General features: G+C 32.5%; 1 protein-coding gene across 1 annotated transcript in view; it reads left to right on the top strand.

The window, feature by feature from the left end:
• Nucleotides 1–301: 301 nt before the first annotated feature.
• The window catches only part of LOC143920054 (GAS2-like protein pickled eggs), a 159,068-nt gene continuing 149,969 nt past the window's right edge, over nucleotides 302–9,400 (top strand). Inside the window, exon 1 of the mRNA XM_077442740.1 lies at nucleotides 302–674. The gene's annotated coding sequence lies outside the window, so the exon portion shown is untranslated. The remainder of the gene's footprint in view (nucleotides 675–9,400) is intronic.

Genomic DNA, 9,400 nt, shown 5'->3' with positions numbered 1-9,400 from the left:
TGTAGCCATAGTGACGACTTGGAGCTAATCTGTAAAGTCACTATAGCGAAATTGCATAAAAATAAATAAATATCGATAACGTTGTTATAGAAACATTGATTTGTTTTCGATGCTCCCACCAAAAAAACTTTAAACCTTATATATGTACAAAGTCTCTTTCGAAATAATATATTAGATTTTTATTTGGTTTGTGTTGGTGCTTTATAAATGTGCGCACGACTGTACCTAAGCTCGTATGGTAATTAGGTGTCGTATTGCGCGCTTCGCTTTTTGGACTGATGTTCGTCAACGACGAGCAGTCAGTGCGCGAACGCGCAGCGTTCCGTTCGGTCGTGTTTTTGCGGCGCTCCGAGAAGCTAACTGTCAAATGCATGTTTCCATCAAATAATCACATACAAAGTAAATAAATTCAAACGAAAATCAAACGGACGACCGCGCGCTTCGGTAGTGTTCCGACGAGAGCCATCTCGAAGTCCGATTTGGCTGTTGAATTTTTTCAAAATTTCAAACGGTTTTTCAGCAAGCGTTTCGAATTCTCTACGAACGCCGTTTTTAGGCCCTTGTGCATTTTCGCCAGTGCTAGTTTGAAGTGTTCTCCGCGAGGGGAGGAGCGAAAGGGGACGACAGGTTGGCCGAAATTTTCAGGCATAAGCGGCGACGTTTCGCCCCCGGTGGTGAGTATCGATTTTGGAATTGGCATACATACTCTTTCCGAACAGCTGATTTTGTACACGCATGTAATCTAGAACGGTTTCCCTTTCGTGCGTTTATTTTGCGTTATAAAAACATTGTATTGTGTTATTTCATCGACGGATTTTCGCACGGTTGGAAAATGTTTTGTTTGTTTCTAACGTAATTCGATTTTTTGATAGAGATCGCCGGCGAAATTGTAGAATTTGTGTACTTTTTTTTTATTCTAATTGTCGTCTTATCAACGGACATGAATGAACTGACGGCGAAATTCACACAAAATGTACGTAAGAGATTCGAGATTCTGTGGAAAAACTTTCGCCCAAAGAACAATACTAGTTTTAATTGATGTGTGTGTGTGTGCTGTGCTATCATGAAGGGTAATGATGGTATCGAAGTAAAAATTTTGAGCGATTGTTTTTTCGCGAAATTACCTACTACTCGTTTTTTAGACACAGAGACATTGTTGCAAAAAAGGTATTGTTGTCTGTCCGCCAGACCGATTCGATTCAGTCTGCAAAGATTTTCATTACTATCTAATATACTATTGTATATATTCAGCCTATCATCTCTTTCAGCAATCAACTGCCTATTTTTTTGCTTTTGTATTATACGTGTATTATGTATGTATCAAAAAGTGAAATCGATCCAATAAGGCAATATTTAACGTAGTTGCTTTTATTTACATATGTTGTGATTTAATATTTATGAGATCAAAGTTTATCTATTTTATTATTGTTAATTTTATCTATTGATTCAATAGGCTACTTAAAAGATTGGTTATGATATTGATATAATAATATAATATTTATTTGTTACATATGTGCATTATTATTATATCGCTAATTTTATTTTTTGTTATTTTTGAGTTCGTGTTTCGTATTTTGAAATATTTACATAAATAAAATTTTAATATAAAATACGTAAATTTTTTATATTATTTATTTATTTGTGGAATACGTTAATATTTTATATTAATGGAAATTTATATTTTTTATTTAGACGATAAAAGTAATTGTCAACGTCATCTTATGGGCAGCAAAACTTACAGTTACATATATTATTAAAGACCTTGCATTGAATTGTATTGTAATAACTAGCGTTGTACCCGATGAAATATCATCGCATGGGTTTTTTGCATATTAAGTTATTAAATAAAAAAAAATTAAATGAATTGTGTTCGATCCTCACGCGGTCGAATTTTTTTCAAATACCTTTTAAATATATTTAATTTAATATTTATATTTAATTGTTTAATATGATAAAAAATGGTAAAAGCTACCTGTAAAAAATATATAAATATATTCATTAAATAAATTTTCAATTGAGGAAACATTGGTAACAAACAGTATATAAATATATATAGATTTTTTTCTTTTATTGAATTCGTATTATATTCGTACGTTTTGTTGGCAGTGTTTTAGCTGTGACGTACAGATGTACAACGACTATTATAGTACGGCGAGCGTTATTTTACACAGACACACATAATAGCGATATTATATGTATATGATATGATATTATATAGTTAAATAAGAAATAATTAAAAACGTCCTTACAATGTTACAGCACATTGCACGAATGCGACAGCATGCTCGGTTCTCGCAAGTCTCGCGCTGTATCGCATCGACTATTCCGATATAAATAACCTAAATTAACGCGAAACCCTCGAAAGTTTCCTTGAATCGTATCTTTGGTGATTTTTTTTCGATTTTTCGTGCGCGCATCCGGAAAAAAGAGGGGAAATCCGCATTTTTCGCAGGATTTCACCGAGTTCGATATGTGATCGCGATGATTCCGACACGTCCGCCACACTTCATTTTTTATTCGTACCGTTGCAAGTGTGCAAATATAGAATGGAAAAGTCAATTTACTCGGAAAAATTCCTCATCCACTCGTCAAAATATCGCGTTCGGGCTTTAGCGTGTTCTAAAATGCTAATGATTCATTGGAGTTGCCACACTCGGCACAACCACCGACCGGGTGAATCATCCGTGCACCTTTTCAGACTCATTTTTATTCGCGTTACATCTTATTTATTGCTTTATTTTGCATTTCCCAACGTCGGACACCTATATATGTGTAGTGCTGGCTCTTTACGGAAAGACGAAATTTCTCGCTCGCGCGAAAATTCGCGTGTTTTTCGGTCGTAATTCACCAAAGCGAAGGGGCACTAATAGGTGTATGAAATCCGTAAATCGTTTTTTTTTTTTTTTTTTTTTTATTTAATATTTATTGGATATCGTTTCGGTGAATGCGCGTGTTACGGTCGTTATCTCTGCTAATGCCAAAGTTCGATAATTTATTTGTGTACTTGAAATTTGTTTGTATAATTCGTACGTATGTATACATATGTAAGTACGTATGTATACATATATAATGTAAACATACATATGTCTATCATCAAGAAATATTTACTTTACTATCGTGTGTACTGACAACGATTTGAATGAAGGTGACTATCTTTGATATTTTTGTCACATTATTTCTCGAAATTGAAATATGTAACCGTGTACATATATGCTCGGTATAACGAAGAGAGATAGGAAATGCAATACGTGGGTGAGAAGTATGACAAGGGTAGTTGATGTAGTGGAGAGGTTGAAGAGATTGAAATGGCAATGGACGGATCACGTACACGTACGTAAGGATGTATGAATGAAAGGTGGACAAAAGAAGAGCTGGAATGGTACCCGATAGAATGTAAAAGCGTGAAAGGAAGGCCGCAAGGAAGATGGATGCATGAAGGCCTTCATCCAGCAGCGGTTTGTATTTTAGATGTACATAAATGTTGATTTATTAAAATTAAAATTGTTTAGATATTACATTTAGTATTTTATGAAAAAAATATCATTCGATCAAAATAAATTCAATTCAATTCAAGATATTTAAAAAAAAGTAGATATAAAAACAAGTTCACACATTGTAACGTTTTCTAAAAACAGCAACATAGGCGAGTGGTTAGCAAATAATGCTAGCAAAACGAGAGTTCAGGGGTTCGATCCCCGATTCAGTGCTGATGAAAATAATTTATTCCGAGTATATCTGTAAACTGCTGGTCAGACCTTGGATATATGTGACAATCGTAGGTCAGTCGTATCCTATTAGAGATTGCAAATTTATCTGTATATATTTCATATATTTATTGAATACGATTTGAATTTAATAATATATTTATTGAAAATAAAAACAAAAATCAAAATGAAATTAAATATGAAGATAATGAACATTTCATTTTTCATTTTTTTATTTTTTATTTTTTATTTATCTTTGAAATGTTCATTATCTTCATATTTAATTTCATTTTGATTTTTGTTTTTATTTTCAATAAATATATTATTAAATTCAAATCCTTCTAATTATTTCATTACAAAATTATTTAAAAACACACTGAAAAAAGTTTGTGACCACTATATCGTTGTATACAATGACGCACATGATGCAGCGTTCAATGATGCAGCGCACACAACACAAATTTGTGCTCTACTATTACGAAGTTTTTGGTCACAATTTTACCGGTTTAAAATTCACCACACATCCAATTAACCCTTTTAAACGAAATCAAAAAATAGTGTGGCCAGAACACTATCCTAATAAACATGTTTCAATAGAAAATACTCAATATAATATAGTATTAACAGTGGGAAAAAATCACAAGTGAAAATACGTAATTTTGACTTTTGATTTGAACTGGACGACTACTTAGAGAGGTTTGAAAGCTGAAAAGTACTACAAATGAAAGATAAAATACCCGACTCTAGATTCCAATATTCATTTTGAACAGAAAATTAACAGATTTTGAGAGATCGACCGAACAACACCAAGATATAGAAAAATCGCGCGATTTAAAAAACACATATATCTCCTAATCTCGAGCCAATCAACACTTTTTATTACCAGATTTGTGTTTACTGGGCATAGATCTATAAGAAAAGTCATATCCCGTCTCTGAAACATTTTTCGTGTCGAACAGTGCTATTAGAATTATTGACACAGTGGAGAGATTGAAATGGCAATGGACGGGTCATATGGTTAAAAATAATGGACGAAAATTAGACAAAAGAAAAAAAATAAGCCTAGAAGCGCACGCAAATATGAATGAACGAATAAGGAAAATTTGTGTACATGTTTGACCCAAAAATTTATTTTATCATCGTGTGAAATATGTAGATCGACCAATTTTTATTTGAGAAATTCAAATATAAAAGTTGAGAAATTGAATGGATCCATTGGCGTGTGTCGCAACGAATTGATTCACATATTTTTTCGCACAATTGCATCGGCTCGAATCGACGCACTCGATTCTGATCCCTCGATATTGTAATTCAAAATTTAAATATACATATATTTTCATACGCAAATTGAGCTATCGAATTGACCAATGTGTGAGAGTCAAAAGCACCTTACAAGACCGATTGTACATATGTAATTGGCGTTTTTTGGAAAATGTGTCGCGTTCTAAGTTCGGTGATTGTTGACCCCTGGGCCCATACGTTTAGGCAGTGAGTCACATAGCCGGAGGCTGTGGTAGTCAATTGGCGGCGTGCGTGCCGGAATCGGAACAATTTTCACATGGCCAGAGGTTGTAGCACTAGGCTCTTTTTGTCCCATTTCGACGGCCACAAAACGGCAATAACGATAAGAGGCATTAAACAAATAAAGGCCCCGACTTTCTCGACTCTCCCAATTTCGCGAGAGTGAGAAGCGAATTAAATAATAATAAAATTAAAAAAAAAAAATCAAAAGCACACACAATGGTAATGTATAATTGGTTCTCGATCGATCGATACGCTTCACACGGCCGCACTAATTAATCGAACGTGTGATTATTATAATATACGTATATTCGAATTATTGTGTTGTTAATTGGTGTATTAATTTCTCACACTTTCGGTTGTATAATAATATGATACATATGTATAATTTGTTCGCGCCTAAGGCTGTAATTATATATTAGTGTTTAGAATGAAACGGTTTAAATCTGTTGCGGTGCAAAGTTTTTTTATTATACATTGTATATACATATATATCAGGAAGGCCTAACAGGTAAACTCAAATGCGCTTTCTTTTCCAATTACAAACAATGCAGCATTTTTATTACACAAGTCACTGTATTACGATACACGGAAAACTCGAAATTCTGTGAATTTTAACTTGTACATAAATTTTATTGTACGTTAATCATACTCAAATAGTGGTGACACAGTAGGTAGGAAGGTTTTTAGCCAATTTTTAATCGAAGAACCGTTTCAATAATGACATCAGAAAAAATGGCAAACTCTGATAGGAAACGATCGACCTGGAGTCACAAATATCCAAGTCTGACCAGCAGTATTACTTATATACTCGGAATAAATTATTTTCAATCGAGGTCAACTCACGGGATCGAACCCGGTGCCTCTCGGTGCTCGGCAAAAGCCCAACCACCGAGCAAATCTGCTCAGTTATAGTGGACACAATGAAAAGAATTTACAAACGAAACAATCTTGCAATATTTTTAATATTGGCGGAAACATAGTATTTTCATGGTTTCCATAGTATTTTCTTTAGGATAGTAAATATTAGACAGTAGCATTGCTTGGTGCGTTAATGCTAACCATCGAGGGGTTGCCGTGTTCGATCCCGTGGGTTGATCTCGATTGAAAACAATTAAATCAGAGTATTTCTGTAGTGCTGCTGGTCAGAATTGGATATTTGTGAATCTATGTTGATCTTTTCCAATCAGAGTTTGCCATTTTATCTGATTTTGTTGTAGAAACTATCTATGTACATATGTCACCACTATTTGAATATGATTTCAAAATTTAAAATACAAATTTAATATCATAGGTATTGCTCAAGGGCGACAAATTTCAAGTATTTTGTTCGAGATTCGTTTTTTACTTAAGTACGTTTGTGATTTTATCAATTTAATCGTGCGTTCTATCTACGTCACTTTTCCAATAATCCGAAATTCGGTTTTGTGTTCGAATTGTCTGCGTAAGTAATCCTATAGATAAAGTTTAAATGTTTTATTTATTTGATAGATAAATTTATGTATGTCTTTAATCGGGCCCACAGTCGATGCGATTTGTCTATCGTAGACATTGCTGTTTACGCTAGCTCAAGTTGGTTAATTCGTTTTGGAGAATTCTTTTCTCAAACATAACTTTGAAATCATATATAGTGAAAAAATCAAAGTTTAATGAATGACTTGCAATTTACCGCAATTATGTAAGCTTAAGCGAAATTGCCTAAAAATACTTTGAGTCATTGAAAAACCCGAACGCGGACTGACTTTTAACACGATCGCAAGCCTATTGTTAAAAAGTACCAAGTTTGACAATTGCATTATTATTAAAGCCTTTTTAAAGGTCAATGAAATCTATAAACCAATAAAGCCCTTAATATGGTGGTCACCATCCATCAATGGATACAGTCTGAAAGACTTAAATAATTTAATGAAAACAGTCTGAAGTCTTTCGTTTGAGAACGAGACGTTTGTCTAGCTGGATTTTGGTAAGATCGACTTTTCTTGCCAACGTGTAAAATTATAAAAAAATGTAAAAAATCGAAAGAATTAAAAATATCACTACAAATTGATATGTAACCCAATTTATTGAATTATTGGTAATGAAATAGATATAAATAAAAAGTTAGTACATCCATAGTGTAAGTGTATGAATTTCATACACAAGCAAATCAATTACAATAAAAAAAAATGAGAATAAAAATGGTAAACAATCGGTTTTGGCCACAACACATCAAAATTCGTGCAATTCAACGATTTCACTTACATATAATATAATCTAAATTCATGATTTTTTTATAAAGAAATTATTAAATTTTAATTTATTAGTGGATTTATTTCAATAATATTGGAGACTAGTTGAAACATGGTGTAATAGTATTTATTAAAAAAAATAAATCGCACCGATCGTCGTTGCGACAAATTGACCAACTGATTGCCCGACGAATCTGCGTCTATGTACTCATTTGAGATTGATTTACAACAAATCAAAACCGCCTCGAGAAAAATCATTCCATCAGATGATTTCCGGTCGTCTGCATATACAAACATATGTACATACATACATATATATTGAGCTATTAATGCATGCATGATGGAATGAGCCTACATAGTTTAACATATGTTTTACCATTTACATATGTATCAGGCCTGGAAAACGCATCAGACAAATAAATGAGCCTCAACCGAATACAAATTAATTACAAGACGAAGTATTCGTATATGCAATATATTTTATTAAATTAAAAAATACCAGTGGTTTTACCCGGCTTCGCTCGGTATTTGTAATATAAGCCGCTTAAACATTACTCATCTTATAGTAAACATTTTATTAAATTTATTTGAATATTCATGTCTTTTTTATTAAATTGACTGACGAACAAACAAACATACAATATACTAAGTCTCTTTCGAAATTATATGTATACCAGAATCCAACGCCGGGCAGGAGGCGAATTTAGTTGTCCTAATGGAAACTTTGACTTGTTTTCGTTTCTCACCTAACTATAGTTACAAAGTCTCTTTCGAAATTATATATTAGATAGTTGATTGTCACTGTATATTGCGCATAATATGCTTTTTTTTAATCGATCAATTTTTAATATTATATTTTAATTGTTTCACAATGCAATTTGCAAATATGTAATATGTACTCTCGCGTGTATGTGATTTCCGTTTCCGTTCTGTGAATTGTGTCAATTTTATTATAATCAAAAAATACATTTTCTCAAGTACATACACACACAGTCAGCGATTGTTTCCACTCAACTTGACGATAGGTTTTGACGTGCATCGAAACCTCGAATCGATTTCGTCATGTCGTCCCAAAAATGTATTGATTACCCTCTTATCGAAAGGCCACGCGTTGATAGTAATATTGTATATAATATATAATATATATAGTGATTTTACCCATGACATATTCGATTCTTCAATATCAATCAAAATATCGAGGTGTCGTCCTCTTAGTCGTTGTGGTTTGTTGACGTGTCCACGCGATCATTGTCGTCCTCGAGATGGACCTTCGTCAGAGAGGCTGTCAAAGTTGTTGTGAGATATTATATGTATTGTAACCCTCGTCATTATAATCCTACATTTACACGCAATATGCATGTGTATGTAATTTTATTAGAAAGTATGGAGTGGGTTTGTAATTAATGGTAGGATTTGGTTCATTAATGTTTTTTTTTTGATCGTTCAATAAAAAAAAGCACAGATTTGAATTGAAATGTTGGTTTTAATCTTTTGAAATTGTTTCGACATGTCATGTGAGAGAAATAGTACTTTTTGAAATGTTCAAAAAAAATTAGGAACCGTTTTTAATTTTTTTTTGCAATATGTATGAACATACGTACATGAAAATTTAACTATGGTATTTTAAGAATTGTAAATAGGTTTTTGATTTGTTTTTCCTATTATGCCGTACATTAATATTAGAATAATATAATACTATGATTACTTACAAAATTAAATTAAAATTGTAAAGTAGAAAATGATCAGTAGATCAGTAGCTATTAAAATAGATATAAGATGTATTGTGAACATAATTTAGTAATAATAAAAAGCATTTAAAAATCAAAATCAACTATGGTATTTCATAAATACTTAATAAGTTGCACAAATATCTTTAAATGTATTTGAAATACATACATATCGAAGAAAGAAATTAGGATGAATTCTTATAGATCAGTTGATGATTTT

The sequence above is a fragment of the Arctopsyche grandis genome, chromosome 12 (assembly GCF_051622035.1).
Source record: "Arctopsyche grandis isolate Sample6627 chromosome 12, ASM5162203v2, whole genome shotgun sequence".
NCBI classification, from domain to species: domain Eukaryota; kingdom Metazoa; phylum Arthropoda; class Insecta; order Trichoptera; family Hydropsychidae; genus Arctopsyche; species Arctopsyche grandis.
This window is presented reverse-complemented; position numbering and strand designations above follow the sequence as displayed.